A 17,559-nucleotide genomic window follows, 5' to 3' on the forward strand; every position below is an offset into this window, starting at 1 on the left:
CCAGACGCTTTACTAACACTCTCCCGACTTGGAGAGTCAGTCCCTTTAACCTCCTGTTTGGCCCAGTTTGCAATTTCTGCGGAAGATGAACAGGAATAGCGAGAACCAATGAGAGGCTAGCTGGAGGTGTCTGAACGGGCAAATTTAACTCTCATTTCCCACCAGGAAGAGGAATTAACCAAAGGCTCAGCGTGCCGTGCCGGAACCAGATTAGGGCCTGAAGACATCCTGCGGTGTTGCGGCCAGGTCACAAGAAAGCGAGTTGAAGAAAGGAGCTCAGGGGCACTGTAATTCACAAACCTGCAGAGTTATAAATGACAGCTATCGTCCAAAAATAGACTGAAGTAAGGCTGCCAAGAGGACTTGAAAGCGGGGCAGAATTGCAGGAAACCGATTTCAGGAGGTAGACTGGAATTGCATTGAAAGCATAGGAAAAGAGGCAGAACGTCCACAATGATGCACTTGGCCAAAAAGGGCGTATGCGTTTTTTCCTGAACATATTCAGGAAAAAACGCATACGCACTTTTTGGCCAACCAAGCAAACTTGCAAAGGAAATCTGCACTACAATGAAGTCTCACTTCCCCCCGGTCAAAAGGGCCATCTGAAAAAAGTGTAAAATCCAGAAAGGCAGGACAGGCCATGGAGAACTGGGAGCCTTGTTATGCTGATGGGCGGGATGTAAATTGCCAACAGACACTCGGGAGAAGTGTATGGTGTTTCCTGAAACATCTAAAAAACAAAGCAACAGAGCCTAGGGCACTTCCACTTATGGTCCTATAGCTTAGGGAAATTAAAATCAAAAAGACACAGCCACCCCAAAGTTTGGGACGCCTCTGTTTACAAGAACCTCGTTTACCGTACAAGTTCAATATCACAGAAAGTGAAAAATGGATAAAGAACTTGTGGTACTTACGTACAATGCAGTATCACTCAGCAATGAAATCTATGTCATCAGGCCTGTAGCAGCATAATGAGTGGATTCAGGTACGATGATTCTAACTGAAATAAGTCACACAGAAAAAGAAACATCATAAGATATCACTAATACACGGATTGTAAACTTGGCTACACAGGAACTGAATTACAGAACAGAACAGGTTCTCAAATTTAGAAAACCAACTTATGCTTGCTTAAGGGGAAAGGTGAGTTGGGGTCCTGCATAAAACCAGAGATTGAAATGAGCACAGATAAAGTTCCTTAAGCCAAATATGGAATAGACAAGAGCTACTCCTTGCTCAAAGAAATGGACTCAACACCGCATATTAAACGCCTAAGAATGTACCTGACTAGTAAGTATCTTAAAACCTAGGGATTGCTATGTCTCCGAAAGAGAATCAAGCATGTGTACAGGGGCATAAACGCAGCAGTGATAGGATTGGAGAGGTTCGGTGAGCAAATGAAGACCCTTTGAAGTCATATTGCATGGTACCCATTCCACGGGTTTCAACTACCCAGGTTTTAGGTATTCTTCCTTCAGCTAAAACATGCATGTGGAACCCAGAGTATGATCAACCATGAGATCGGGAGACGTGTTCAAATATGTCTCAGTTTTCCTCCCCTGGTACTCGGGTGCAACATTCCAGACGCTTTACTAACACTCTCCCCACTTGGAGAGTCAGCGCCTTTAACCTCCTGTTTGGCCCAGTTTGCAATTTCTGCGGAAGATGAACAGGAATAGCGAGAACCAATGAGAGACTAGCTGGAGGTGTCTGGACGGGCAAATTTAACTCTCATTTCCCACCAGGAAGAGGAAATAACCAGAGGCTCAGCGTGCCGTGCCGGAACCAGATTAGGGCCTGAAGCTATCCTGCGGTGTTGCGGCCAGGTCACAAGAAAGCGAGTTGAAGAAAGGAGCTCAGGGGCACTGTAATTCACAAACCTGCAGAGTTATAAATGACAGCTATCGTCCAAAAATAGACTGAAGTAAGGCTGCCAAGAGGACTTGAAAGCGGGGCAGAATTGCAGGAAACCGATTTCAAGAGGTAGACTGGAATTGCATTGAAAGCATAGGAAAAGAGGCAGAACGTCCACAATGATGCACTTGGCCAAAAAGGGCGTATGCGTTTTTTCCTGAACATATTCAGGAAAAAACGCATACGCCCCTTTTGGCCAACCAAGCAAACTTGCAAAGGAAATCTGCTCTACAATGAAGTCTCACTTCCCCCCGGTCAAAAGGGCCATCTGAAAAAAGTGTAAAATCCAGAAAGGCAGGACAGGCCATGGAGAACTGGGAGCCTTGTTATGCTGATGGGCGGGATGTAAATTGCCAACAGACACTCGGGAGATGTGTATGGTGTTTCCTGAAACATCTAAAAAACAAAGCAACAGAGCCTAGGGCACTTCCACTTATGGTCCTATAGCTTAGGGAAATTAAAATCAAAAAGACACAGCCACCCCAAAGTTTGGGACGCCTCTGTTTACAAGAACCTCGTTTACCGTACAAGTTCAACATCGCAGAAAGTGAAAAATGGATAAAGAAGTTGTGGTATTTACTTACAAAGCAATATCACTCAGCAATGAAATCTATGTCATCAGGCCCTTAGCAGCACAATGAGTGGATTCAGGTACGATGATTCTAACTGAAATAAGTCACACAGAAAAAGAAACATCATAAGATATCAGTAATACACGGAATGTAAACTTGGCTACACAGGAACTGAATTACAGAACAGAACAGGGTCTCAAATTTAGAAAACCAACTTATGCTTGCTTAAGGGGAAAGGTGAGTTGGGGTGCTGCATAAAACCAGAGATTGAAATGAGCACAGATAAAGTTCCTTAAGCCAAATATGGAATAGACAAGAGCTACTCCTTGCTCAACGAAATGGACTCAACACCGCATATTAAACGCCTAAGAATGTACCTGACTAGTAAGTATCTTAAAACCTATGGATTGCTATGTCTCCGAAAGAGAATCAAGCATGTGTACAGGGGCATAAACGCAGCAGTGATAGGATTGGAGAGGTTCGGTGAGCAAATGAAGACCCTTTGAAGTCATATTGCATGGTACCCATTCCACGGGTTTCAACTACCCAGGTTTAAGGTATTCTTCCTTCAGCTAAAACATGCATGTGGAACCCAGAGTATGATCAACCATGTGAACGGGAGACGTGTTCAAATATGTCTCAGTTTTCCTCCCCTGGTACTCGGGTGCAACATTCCAGATGCTTTACTAACACTCTCCTGACTTGGAGAGTCAGTCCCTTTAACCTCCTGTTTGGCCCAGTTTGCAATTTCTGTGGAAGATGAACAGGAATAGCGAGAACCAATGAGAGACTACCTGGAGGTGTCTGAACGGGCAAATTTAACTCTCATTTCCCACCAGGAAGAGGAATTAACCAAAGGCTCAGCGTGCCGTGCCGGAACCAGATTAGGGCCTGAAGACATCCTGCGGTGTTGCGGCCAGGTCACAAGAAAGCGAGTTGTAGAAAGGAGCTCAGGGGCACTGTAATTCACAAACCTGCCGAGTTATAAATGACAGCTATCGTCCAAAAATAGACTGAAGTAAGGCTGCCAAGAGGACTTGAAAGCGGGGCAGAATTGCAGGAAACCGATTTCAGGAGGTAGACTGGAATTGCATTGAAAGCATAGGAAAAGAGGCAGAACGTCCACAATGATGCACTTGGCCAAAAAGGGCGTATGCGTTTTTTCCTGAATATATTTTTCCTGAATATATTCAGGAAAAAACGCATACGCCCTTTTTGGCCAACCAAGCAAGCTTGCAAAGGAAATCTGCACTACAATGAAGTCTCACTTCCCCCCGGTCAAAAGGGCCATCTGAAAAAAGTGTAAAATCCAGAAAGGCAGGACAGGCCATGGAGAACTGGGAGCCTTGTTATGCTGATGGGCGGGATGTAAATTTCCAACAACCACTTGGGAGAAGTGTATGGTGTTTCCTGAAACATCTAAAAAACAAAGCAACAGAGCCTAGGGCACTTCCACTTATGGTCCTATAGCTTAGGGAATTTAAAATCAAAAAGACACAGCCACCCCAAAGTTTCGAACGGCTCTGTTTACAAGAACCTCGTTTACAGTACAAGTTCAACATCGCAGAAAGTGAAAAATGGATAAAGAAGTTGTGGTATTTACTTACAAAGCAATATCACTCAGCAATGAAATCTGTGTCATCAGGCCCTTAGCAGCACAATGAGTGGATTCAGGTATGATGATTCTAACTGAAATAAGTCACACAGAAAAAGAAACATCATAAGATATCACTAATACACGGAATGTAAACTTGGCTACACAGGAACTGAATTACAGAACAGAACAGGGTCTCAAATTTAGAAAACCAACTTATGCTTGCTTAAGGGGAAAGGTGAGTTGGGGTGCTGCATAAAACCAGAGATTGAAATGAGCACAGATAAAGTTCCTTAAGCCAAATATGGAATAGACAAGAGCTACTCCTTGCTCAACGAAATGGACTCAAAACCCCATATTAAACGCCTAAGAATGTACCTGACTAGTAAGTATCTTAAAACCTATGGATTGCTATATCTCCAAAAGAGAATCAAGCGTGTGTACAGGGGCATAAACGCAGCAGTGATAGGATTGGAGAGGTTCGGTGAGCAAATGAAGACCCTTTGAAGTCATATTGCATGGTACCCATTCCACGGGTTTCAAATACCGAGGTTTAAGGTATTCTTCCTTCAGCTAAAACATGCATGTGGAACCCAAGTATGATCAACCATGTGAACGGGAGACGTGTTCAAATATGTCTCAGTTTTCCTCCCCTGGTACTCGGGTGCAACATTCCAGACGCTTTACTAACACTCTCCCCACTTGGAGAGTCAGCGCCTTTAAACTCCTGTTTGGCCCAGTTTGCAATTTCTGCGGAAGATGAACAGGAATAGCGAGAACCAATGAGACTAGCTGGAGGTGTCTGGACGGGCAAATTTAACTCTCATTTCCCACCAGGAAGAGGAAATAACCAAAGGCTCAGCGTGTCGTGCCGGAACCAGATTAGGGCCTGAAGCCATCCAGCGGTGTTGCGGCCAGCTCACAAGAAAGCGAGTTGAAGAAACGAGCTCAGGGGCACTGTAATTCACAAACCTGCAGAGTTATAAATGACAGCTATCGTCCAAAAATAGACTGAAGTAAGGCTGCCAAGAGGACTTGAAATCGGGGCAGAATTGCAGGAAACCAATTTCAGGAGGTAGACTGGAATTGCATTGAAAGCATAGGAAAGGAGGCAGAACGTACACAATGATGCACTTGGCCAAAAAGGGCGTATGCGTTTTTTCCTGAATATATTCAGGAAAAAACGCATACGCCCTTTTTGGCCAACCAAGCAAGCTTGCAAAGGAAATCTGCACTACAATGAAGTCTCACTTCCCCCAGGTCAAAAGGGCCATCTGAAAAAAGTGTAAAATCCAGAAAGGCAGGACAGGCCATGGAGAACTGGGAGCCTTGTTATGCTGATGGGCGGGATGTCAATTGCCAACAGACACTCGGGAGAAGTGTATGGTGTTTCCTGAAACATCTAAAAAACAAAGCAACAGAGCCTAGGGCACTTCCACTTATGGTCCTATAGCTTAGGGAAATTAAAATCAAAAAGACACAGCCACCCCAAAGTTTGGAACGGCTCTGTTTACAAGAACCTCGTTTACAGTACAAGTTCAACATCGCAGAAAGTGAAAAATGGATAAAGAACTTGTGGTACTTACGTACAATGCAGTATCACTCAGCAATGAAATCTATGTCATCAGGCCCGTAGCAGCATAATGAGTGGATTAAGGTACGATGATTCTAACTGAAATAAGTCACACAGAAAAAGAAACATCATAAGATATCACTAATACACGGAATGTAAACTTGGCTACACAAGAACTGCATTCCAAAACAGAACAGGGTCTCAAATTTAGAAAACCAACTTATGCTTGCTTAAGGGGAAAGGTGAGTTGGGGTGCTGCATAAAACCAGAGAATGAAATGAGCACAGATAAAGTTCCTTAAGCCAAATATGGAATAGACAAGAGCTACTCCTCGCTCAACGAAATGGACTCAAAACCCCATATTAAACGCCTAAGAATGTACCTGACTAGTAAGTATCTTAAAACCTATGGATTGCTATGTCTCCGAAAGAGAATCAAGCGTGTGTACAGGGACATAAACGCAGCAGTGATAGGATTGGAGAGGTTCGGTGAGCAAATGAAGACCCTTTGAAGTCATATTGCATGGTACCCATTCCACGGGTCTCAACTCTCCAGGTTTAAGGTATTCTTCCTTCAGCTAAAACATGCATGTGGAACCCAGAGTATGATCAACCATGTGATCGGGAGACGTGTTCAAATATGTCTCAGTTTTCCTCCCCTGGTACTCGGGTGCAACATTCCAGACGCTTTACTAACACTCTCCCGACTTGGAGAGTCAGTCCCTTTAACCTCCTGTTTGGCCCAGTTTGCAATTTCTGCGGAAGATGAACAGGAATAGCGAGAACCAATGAGAGGCTAGCTGGAGGTGTCTGGACGGGCAAATTTAACTCTCATTTCCCACCAGGAAGAGGAATTAACCAAAGGCTCAGCGTGCCGGGCCGGAACCAGATTAGGGCCTGAAGCCATCCTGCGGTGTTGCGGCCAGGTCACAAGAAAGCGAGTTGAAGAAAGGAGCTCAGGGGCACTGTAATTCACAAACCTGCAGAGTTATAAATGACAGCTATCGTCCAAAAATAGAGTGAAGTAAGGCTGCCAAGAGGACTTGAAAGCGGGGCAGAATTGCAGGAAACCGATTTCAGGAGGTAGACTGGAATTGCATTGAAAGCATAGGAAGAGGCAGAACGTCCACAATGATGCACTTGGCCAAAAAGGGCGTATGCGTTTTTTCCTGAATATATTCAGGAAAAAACGCATACGCCCTTTTTGGCCAACCAAGCAAGCTTGCAAAGGAAATCTGCACTACACTGAAGTCTCACTTCCCTCTGGTCAAAGGGGCCATCTGAAAAAAGTGTAAAATCCAGAAAGGCAGGACAGGCCATGGAGAACTGGGAGCCTTGTTATGCTGATGGGCGGGATGTAAATTGCCAAGAACCACTTGGGAGAAGTGTATGGTGTTTCCTGAAACATCTAAAAAACAAAGCAACAGAACCTAGGGCACTTCCACTTATGGTCCTATAGCTTAGGGAAATTAAAATGAAAAAGACACAGCCACCCCAAAGTTTGGAACGGCTCTGTTTACAAGAACCTCGTTTACAGTACAAGTTCAACATCGCAGAAAGTGAAAAATGGATAAAGAAGTTGTGGTATTTACTTACAAAGCAATATCACTCAGCAATGAAATCTGTGTCATCAGGCCCTTAGCAGCACAATGAGTGGATTCAGGTATGATGATTCTAACTGAAATAAGTCACACAGAAAACGGAACATCATAAGATATCACTAATACACGGAATGTAAACTTGGCTACACAGGAACTGCATTCCAAAACAGAACAGGGTCTCAAATTTAGAAAACCAACTTATGCTTGCTTAAGGGGAAAGGTGAGTTGGGGTGCTGCATAAAACCAGAGATTGAAATGAGCACAGATAAAGTTCCTTAAGCCAAATATGGAATAGACAAGAGCTACTCCTTGCTCAACGAAATGGACTCAAAACCCCATATTAAACGCCTAAGAATGTACCTGACTAGTAAGTATCTTAAAACCTATGGATTGCTATGTCTCCAAAAGAGAATCAAGCGTGTGTACAGGGGCATAAACGCAGCAGTGATAGGATTGGAGAGGTTCGGTGAGCAAATGAAGACCCTTTGAAGTCATATTGCATGGTACCCATTACACGGGTCTCAACTCTCCAGGTTTAAGGTATTCTTCCTTCAGCTAAAACATGCATGTGGAACCCAGAGTATGATCAACCATGTGAACGGGAGACGTGTTCAAATATGTCTCAGTTTTCCTCCCCTGGTACTCGGGTGCAACATTCCAGACGCTTTACTAACACTCTCCCGACTTGGAGAGTCAGTCCCTTTAACCTCCTGTTTGGCCCAGTTTGCAATTTCTGCGGAAGATGAACAGGAATAGCGAGAACCAATGAGAGGCTAGCTGGAGGTGTCTGGACGGGCAAATTCAACTCTCATTTCCCACCAGGAATAGGAATTAACCAAAGGCTCAGCATGCCGGGCCGGAACCAGATTAGGGCCTGAAGCCATCCTGCGGTGTTGCGGCCAGGTCACAAGAAAGCAGGTTGAAGAAAGGAGCTCAGGGGCACTGTAATTCACAAACCTGCAGAGTTATAAATGACAGCTATCGTCCAAAAATAGACTGAAGTAAGGCTGCCAAGAGGACTTGAAAGCGGGGCAGAATTGCAGGAAACCGATTTCAGGAGGTAGACTGGAATTGCATTGAAAGCATAGGAAAAGAGGCAGAACGTCCACAATGATGCACTTGGCCAAAAAGGGCGTATGCATTTTTTCCTGAATATATTCAGGAAAAAACGCATACGCCCTTTTTGGCCAACCAAGCAAGCTTGCAAAGGAAATCTGCACTACAATGAAGTCTCACTTCCCCCCGGTCAAAAGGGCCATCTGAAAAAAGTGTAAAATCCAGAAAGGCAGGACAGGCCATGGAGAACTGGGAGCCTTGTTATGCTGATGGGTGGGATGAAAATTGCCAAGAACCACTTGGGAGAAGTGTATGGTGTTTCCTGAAACAACTAAAAAACAAAGCAACAGAACCTAGGGCACTTCCACTTATGGTCCTATAGCTTAGGGAAATTAAAATGAAAAAGACACAGCCACCCCAAAGTTTGGAACGGCTCTGTTTACAAGAACCTCGTTTACAGTACAAGTTCAACATCGCAGAAAGTGAAAAATGGATAAAGAAGTTGTGGTATTTACTTACAAAGCAATATCACTCAGCAATGAAATCTGTGTCATCAGGCCCTTAGCAGCACAATGAGTGGATTCAGGTATGATGACTCTAACTGAAATAAGTCACACAGAAAAAGAAACATCATAAGATATCACTAATACACGGAATGTAAACTTGGCTACACAGGAACTGCATTCCAAAACAGAACAGGATCTCAAATTTAGAAAACCAACTTATGCTTGCTTAAGGGGAAAGGTGAGTTGGGGTGCTGCATAAAACCAGAGATTGAAATGAGCACAGATAAAGTTCCTTAAGCCAAATATGGAATAGACAAGAGCTACTCCTTGCTCAACGAAATGGACTCAAAACCCCATATTAAATGCCTAAGAATGTACCTGACTAGTAAGTATCTTAAAACCTATGGATTGCTATGTCTCCAAAAGAGAATCAAGCGTGTGTACAGGAGCATAAACGCAGCAGTGATAGGATTGGAGAGGTTCGGTGAGCAAATGAAGACCCTTTGAAGTCATATTGCATGGTACCCATTACACGGGTCTTAACTCTCCAGGTTTAAGGTATTCTTCCTTCAGCTAAAACATGCATGTGGAACCCAAGTATGATCAACCATGTGAACAGGAGACGTGTTCAAATATGTCTCAGTTTTCGTACCCTGGTACTCGGGTGCAACATTCCAGACGCTTTACTAACACTCTCCCAACTTGGAGAGTCAGTCCCTTTAACCTCCTGTTTGGCCCAGTTTGCAATTTCTGTGGAAGATGAACAGGAATAGCGAGAACCAATGAGAGACTAGCTGGAGGTGTCTGGATGGGCAAATTTAACTCTCATTTCCCACCAGGAAGAGGAATTAACCAAAGGCTCAGCGTGCCGTGCAAGAACCAGATTAGGGCCTGAAGACATCCTGCGGTGTTGTGGCCAGGTCACAAGAAAGCGAGTTGAAGAAAGGAGCTCAGGGGCACTGTAATTCACAAACCTGCAGAGTTATAAATGACAGCTATCGTCCAAAAATATACTGAAGTAAGGCTGCCAAGAGGACTTGAAAGCGGGGCAGAATTGCAGGAAACCGATTTCAGGAGGTAGACTGGAATTGCATTGAAAGCATAGGAAAAGAGGCAGAACGTCCACAATGATGCACTTGGCCAAAAAGGGCGTATGCGTTTTTTCCTGAATATATTCAGGAAGAAACGCATACGCCCTTTTTGGCCAACCAAGCAAACTTGCAAAGGAAATCTGCACTACAATGAAGTCTCACTTCCCTCCGGTCAAAAGGGCCATCTGAAAAAAGTGTAAAATCCAGAAAGGCAGGACAGGCCATGGAGAACTGGGAGTCTTGTTATGCTGATGGGCGGGATGTAAATTGCCAACAGACATTCAGGAGAAGTGTATGGTGTTTTTGAAACATCTAAAAAACAAAGCAACAGAGCCTAGGGCACTTCCACTTATGGTCCTATAGCTTAGGGAAATTAAAATCAAAAAGACACAGCCACCCCAAAGTTTGGGACGCCTCCGTTTACAAGAACCTCGTTTACCGTACAAGTGCAATATCACAGAAAGTGAAAAATGGATAAAGAACTTGTGGTACTTACGTACAATGCAGTATCACTCAGCAATGAAATCTATGTCATCAGGCCCGTAGCAGCATAATGAGTGGATTCAGGTACGATGATTCTAACTGAAATAAGTCACACAGAAAAAGAAACATCATAAGATATCAATAATACACGGAATGTAAACTTGGCTACACAGGAACTGCATTCCAAAACAGAACAGGGTCTCAAATTTAGAAAACCAACTTATGCTTGCTTAAGGGTAAAAGTGAGTTGGGGTGCTGCATAAAACCAGAGATTGAAATGAGCACAGATAATGTTCCTTAAGCCAAATATGGAATAGACAAGAGCTACTCCTTGCTCAATGAAATGGACTCAACACCGCATATTAAACGCCTAAGAATGTACCTGACTAGTAAGTATCTTAAAACCTATGGATTGGTATGTCTCCAAAAGAGAATCAAGCGTGTGTACAGGGGCATAAACGCAGCAGTGATAGGATTGGAGAGGTTCGGTGAGCAAATGAAGACCCTTTGAAGTCATATTGCATGGTACCCATTACACGCGTCTCAACTCTCCAGGTTTAAGGTATTCTTCCTTCAGCTAAAACATGCATGTGGAACCCAGAGTATGATCAACCATGTGAACGGGAGACGTGTTCAAATATGTCTCAGTTTTCGTACCCTGGTACTCGGGTGCGACATTCCAGACGCTTTACTAACACTCTCCCGACTTGGAGAGTCAGTGCCTTTAACCTCCTGTTTGGCCCAGTTTGCAATTTCTGCGGAAGATGAACAGGAATAGCGAGAACCAATGAGAGGCTAGCTGGAGGTGTCTGAACGGGCAAATTTAACTCTCATTTCCACCAGGAAGAGGAATTAACCAAAGGCTCAGCGTGCCGGGCCGGAACCAGATTAGGGCCTGAAGACATCCTGCGGTGTTGCGGCCAGGTCACATGAAAGCGAGTTGAAGAAAGGAGCTCAGGGGCACTGTAATTCACAAACCTGCAGAGTTATAAATGACAGCTATCGTCCAAAAATATACTGAAGTAAGGCTTCCAAGAGGACTTGAAAGCGGGGCAGAATTGCAGGAAACCGATTTCAGGAGGTAGACTGGAATTGCATTGAAAGCATAGGAAAAGAGGCAGAACGTCCACAATGATGCACTTGGCCAAAAAGGGCGTATGCGTTTTTTCCTGAATATATTCAGGAAAAAACGCATACGCCCTTTTTGGCCAACCAAGCAAGCTTGCAAAGGAAATCTGCACTACAATGAAGTCTCACTTCCCCCCGGTCAAAAGGGCCATCTGAAAAAAGTGTAAAATCCAGAAAGGCAGGACAGGCCATGGAGAACTGGGAGCCTTGTTATGCTGATGGGCGGGATGTAAATTGCCAACAGACACTTGGGAGAAGTGTATGGTGTTTCCTGAAACATCTAAAAAACAAAGCAACAGAACCTAGGGCACTTCCACTTATGGTTCTATAGCTTAGGGAAATTAAAATCAAAAAGACACAGCCACCCCAAAGTTTGGGACGGCTCTGTTTACAAGAACCTCGTTTACACTACAAGTTCAACATCGCAGAAAGTGAAAAATGGATAAAGAAGTTGTGGTATTCACTTACAAAGCAATATCACTCAGCAATGAAATCTATGTCATCAGGCCCTTAGCAGCACAATGAGTGGATTCAGGTATGATGATTCTAACTGAAATAAGTCACACAGAAAAAGAAACATCATAAGATATCAGTAATACACGGAATGGAAACTTGGCTACACAGGAACTGAATTACAGAACAGAACAGGGTCTCAAATTTAGAAAACCAACTTATGCTTGCTTAAGGGTAAAGGTGAGTTGGGGTGCTGCATAAAACCAGAGATTGAAATGAGCACAGATAAAGTTCCTTAAGCCAAATATGGAATAGACAAGAGCTACTCCTTGCTCAACGAAATGGACTCAACACCGCATATTAAACGCCTAAGAATGTACCTGACTAGTAAGTATCTTAAAACCTATGGATTGCTATGTCTCCGAAAGAGAATCAAGCATGTGTACAGGGGCATAAACGCAGGAGTGATAGGATTGGAGAGGTTCGGTGAGCAAATTAAGACCCTTTGAAGTCATATTGCATGGTACCCATTACACGGGTCTTAACTCTCCAGGTTTAAGGTATTCTTCCTTCAGCTAAAACATGCATGTGGAACCCAAGTATGATCAACCATGTGAACGGGAGACGTGTTCAAATATGTCTCAGTTTTCCTCCCCTGGTACTCGGGTGCAACATTCCAGACGCTTTACTAACACTCTCCCCACTTGGAGAGTCAGCGCCTTTAACCTCCTGTTTGGCCCAGTTTGCAATTTCTGCGGAAGATGAACAGGAATAGCGAGAACCAATGAGAGACTAGCTGGAGGTGTCTGGACGGGCAAATTTAACTCTCATTTCCCACCAGGAAGAGGAAATAACCAAAGGCTCAGCGTGCCGTGCCGGAACCAGATTAGGGCCTGAAGCCATCCTGCGGTGTTGCGGCCAGGTCACAAGAAAGCGAGTTGAAGAAAGGAGCTCAGGGGCACTGTAATTCACAAACCTGCAGAGTTATAAATGACAGCTATCGTCCAAAAATAGACTGAAGTAAGGCTGCCAAGAGGACTTGAAAGCGGGGCAGAATTGCAGGAAACCGATTTCAGGAGGTAGACTGGAATTGCATTGAAAGCATAGGAAAAGAGGCAGAACGTCCACAATGATGCACTTGGCCAAAAAGGGCGTATGCGTTTTTTCCTGAATATATTCAGGAAAAAACGCATACGCCCTTTTTGGCCAACCAAGCAAGCTTGCAAAGGAAATCTGCACTACAATGAAGTCTCACTTCCCCCCGGTCAAAAGGGCCATCTGAAAAAAGTGTAAAATCCAGAAAGGCAGGACAGGCCATGGAGAACTGGGAGCCTTGTTATGCTGATGGGCGGGATGTAAATTGCCAACAACCACTCGGGAGAAGTGTATGGTGTTTCCTGAAACATCTAAAAAACAAAGCAACAGAACCTAGGGCACTTCCACTTATGGTCCTATAGCTTAGGGAAATTAAAATCAAAAAGACACAGCCACCCCAAAGTTTGGGACGCCTCTGTTTACAAGAAGCTCGTTTACAGTACAAGTTCAACATCGCAGAAAGTGAAAAATGGATAAAGAAGTTGTGGTATTTACTTACAAAGCAATATCACTCAGCAATGAAATCTGTGTCATCAGGCCCTTAGCAGCACAATGAGTGGATTCAGGTATGATGATTCTAACTGAAATAAGTCACACAGAAAAAGAAACATCATAACATATCAGTAATACACGGAATGTAAACTTGGCTACACATGAACTGAATTACAGAACAGAACAGGGTCTCAAATTTAGAAAACCAACTGATGCTTGCTTAAGGGTAAAGGTGAGTTGGGGTGCTGCATAAAAGCAGAGATTGAAATGAGCACAGATAAAGTTCCTTAAGCCAAATATGGAATAGACAAGAGCTACTCCTTGCTCAACGAAATGGACTCAACACCCCATATTAAACGCCTAAGAATGTACCTGACTAGTAAGTATCTTAAAACCTATGGATTGCTATGTCTCCAAAAGAGAATCAAGCATGTGTACAGGGGCATAAACGCAGCAGTGATAGGATTGGAGAGGTTCGGTGAGCAAATTAAGACCCTTTGAAGTCATATTGCATGGTACCCATTACACGGGTCTTAACTCTCCAGGTTTAAGGTATTCTTCCTTCAGCTAAAACATGCATGTGGAACCCAAGTATGATCAACCATGTGAACGGGAGACGTGTTCAAATATGTCTCAGTTTTCCTCCCCTGGTACTCGGGTGCAACATTCCAGACGCTTTACTAACACTCTCCCCACTTGGAGAGTCAGCGCCTTTAACCTCCTGTTTGGCCCAGTTTGCAATTTCTGCGGAAGATGAACAGGAATAGCGAGAACCAATGAGAGACTAGCTGGAGGTGTCTGGACGGGCAAATTTAACTCTCATTTCCCACCAGGAAGAGGAAATAACCAAAGGCTCAGCGTGCCGTGCCAGAACCAGATTAGGGCCTGAAGACATCCTGCGGTGTTGCGGCCAGGTCACAAGAAAGCGAGTTGAAGAAAGGAGCTCAGGGGCACTGTAATTCACAAACCTGCAGAGTTATAAATGACAGCTATCGTCCAAAAATATACTGAAGTAAGGCTGCCAAGAGGACTTGAAAGCGGGGCAGAATTGCAGGAAACCGATTTCAGGAGGTAGACTGGAATTGCATTGAAAGCATAGGAAAAGAGGCAGAACGTCCACAATGATGCACTTGGCCAAAAAGGGCGTATGCGTTTTTTCCTGAATATATTCAGGAAAAAACGCATACGCCCTTTTTGGCCAACCAAGCAAGCTTGCAAAGGAAATCTGCACTACAATGAAGTCTCACTTCCCCCCGGTCAAAAGGGCCATCTGAAAAAAGTGTAAAATCCAGAAAGGCAGGACAGGCCATGGAGAACTGGGAGCCTTGTTATGCTGATGGGCGGGATGTAAATTGCCAACAGACACTCGGGAGAAGTGTATGGTGTTTCCAGAAACATCTAAAAAACAAAGCAACAGTGCCTAGGGCACTTCCACTTATGGTCCTATAGCTTAGGGAAATTAAAATCAAAAAGACACAGCCACCCCAAAGTTTGGGACGCCTCTGTTTACAAGAACCTCGTTTACAGTACAAGTTCAATATCACAGAAAGTGAAAAATGGATAAAGAACTTGTGGTACTTACGTACAATGCAGTATCACTCAGCAATGAAATTTATGTCATCAGGCCCATAGCAGCATCATGAGTGGATTCAGGTACGATGATTCTAACTGAAATAAGTCACACAGAAAAAGAAACATCATAAGATATCACTAATACACGGAATGTAAACTTGGCTACACAGGAACTGAATTACAGAACAGAACAGGATCTCAAATTTAGAAAACCAACTTATGCTTGCTTAAGGGGAAAGGTGAGTTGGGGTGCTGCATAAAACCAGAGATTGAAATGAGCACAGATAAAGTTCCTTAAGCCAAATATGGAATAGACAAGAGCTACTCCTTGCTCAACGAAATGGACTCAACACCGAATATTAAACGCCTAAGAATGTACCTGACTAGTAAGTATCTTAAAACCTATGGATTGCTATGTCTCCGAAAGAGAATCAAGCATGTGTACAGGGGCATAAACGCAGCAGTGATAGGATTGGAGAGGTTCGGTGAGCAAATGAAGACCCTTTAAAGTCATATTGCATGGTACCCATTCCACGGGTTTCAACTACCCAGGTTTTAGGTATTCTTCCTTCAGCTAAAACATGCATGTGGAACCCAGAGTATGATCAACCATGTGATCGGGAGACGTGTTCAAATATGTCTCAGTTTTCGTACCCTGGTACTCGGGTGCAACATTCCAGATGCTTTACTAACACTCTCCCGACTTGGAGAGTCAGTCCCTTTAACCTCCTGTTTGGCCCAGTTTGCAATTTCTGTGGAAGATGAACAGGAATAGCGAGAACCAATGAGAGACTAGCTGGAGGTGTCTGGATGGGCAAATTTAACTCTCATTTCCCACCAGGAAGAGGAATTAACCAAAGGCTCAGCGTGCCATGCCAGAACCAGATTAGGGCCTGAAGCCATCCTGCGGTGTTGCGGCCAGGTCACAAGAAAGCGAGTTGAAGAAAGGAGCTCAGGGGCACTGTAATTCACAAACCTGCAGAGTTATAAATGACAGCTATCGTCCAAAAATATACTGAAGTAAGGCTGCCAAGAGGACTTGAAAGCGGGGCAGAATTGCAGGAACCCGATTTCAGGAGGTAGACTGGAATTGCATTGAAAGCATAGGAAAAGAGGCAGAACGTCCACAATGATGCACTTGGCCAAAAAGGGCGTATGCGTTTTTTCCTGAATATATTCAGGAAAAAACGCATACGCCCTTTTTGGCCAACCAAGCAAGCTTGCAAAGGAAATCTGCACTACAATGAAGTCTCACTTCCCCCCGGTCAAAAGGGCCATCTGAAAAAAGTGTAAAATCCAGAAAGGCAGGACAGGCCATGGAGAACTGGGAGCCTTGTTATGCTGATGGGCAGGATGTAAATTGCCAACAGACACTTGGGAGAAGTGTATGGTGTTTCCTGAAACATCTAAAAAACAAAGCAACAGAGCCTAGGGCACTTCCACTTATGGTTCTATAGCTTAGGGAAATTAAAATCAAAAAGACACAGCCACCCCAAAGTTTGGGACGCCTCTGTTTACAAGAACCTCGTTTACACTACAAGTTCAACATCGCAGAAAGTGAAAAATGGATAAAGAAGTTGTGGTATTCACTTACAAAGCAATATCACTCAGCAATGAAATCTATGTCATCAGGCCCTTAGCAGCACAATGAGTGGATTCAGGTATGATCATTCTAACTGAAATAAGTCACACAGAAAAAGAAACATCATAAGATATCAGTAATACACGGAATGTAAACTTGGCTACACAGGAACTGAATTACAGAACAGAACAAGGTCTCAAATTTAGAAAACCAACTGATGCTTGCTTAAGGGTAAAGGTGAGTTGGGGTGCTGCATAAAAGCAGAGATTGAAATGAGCACAGATAAAGTTCCTTAAGCCAAATATGGAATAGACAAGAGCTACTCCTTGCTCAACGAAATGGACTCAACACCCCATATTAAACGCCTAAGAATGTACCTGACTAGTAATTATCTTAAAACCTATGGATTGCTATGTCTCCAAAAGAGAATCAAGCATGTGTACAGGGGCATAAACGCAGCAGTGATAGGATTGGAGAGGTTCGGTGAGCAAATTAAGACCCTTTGAAGTCATATTGCATGGTACCCATTACACGGGTCTTAACTCTCCAGGTTTAAGGTATTCTTCCTTCAGCTAAAACATGCTTGTGGAACCCAAGTATGATCAACCATGTGAACGGGAGACGTGTTCAAATATGTCTCAGTTTTCCTCCCCTGGTACTCGGGTGCAACATTCCAGACGCTTTACTAACACTCTCCCCACTTGGAGAGTCAGCGCCTTTAACCTCCTGTTTGGCCCAGTTTGCAATTTCTGCGGAAGATGAACAGGAATAGCGAGAACCAATGAGAGACTAGCTGGAGGTGTCTGGACGGGCAAATTTAACTCTCATTTCCCACCAGGAAGAGGAAA

The sequence above is a fragment of the Stenella coeruleoalba genome (assembly GCF_951394435.1).
Source record: "Stenella coeruleoalba genome assembly, contig: scaffold_149, whole genome shotgun sequence".
Taxonomy (NCBI): Eukaryota; Metazoa; Chordata; class Mammalia; order Artiodactyla; family Delphinidae; genus Stenella; species Stenella coeruleoalba.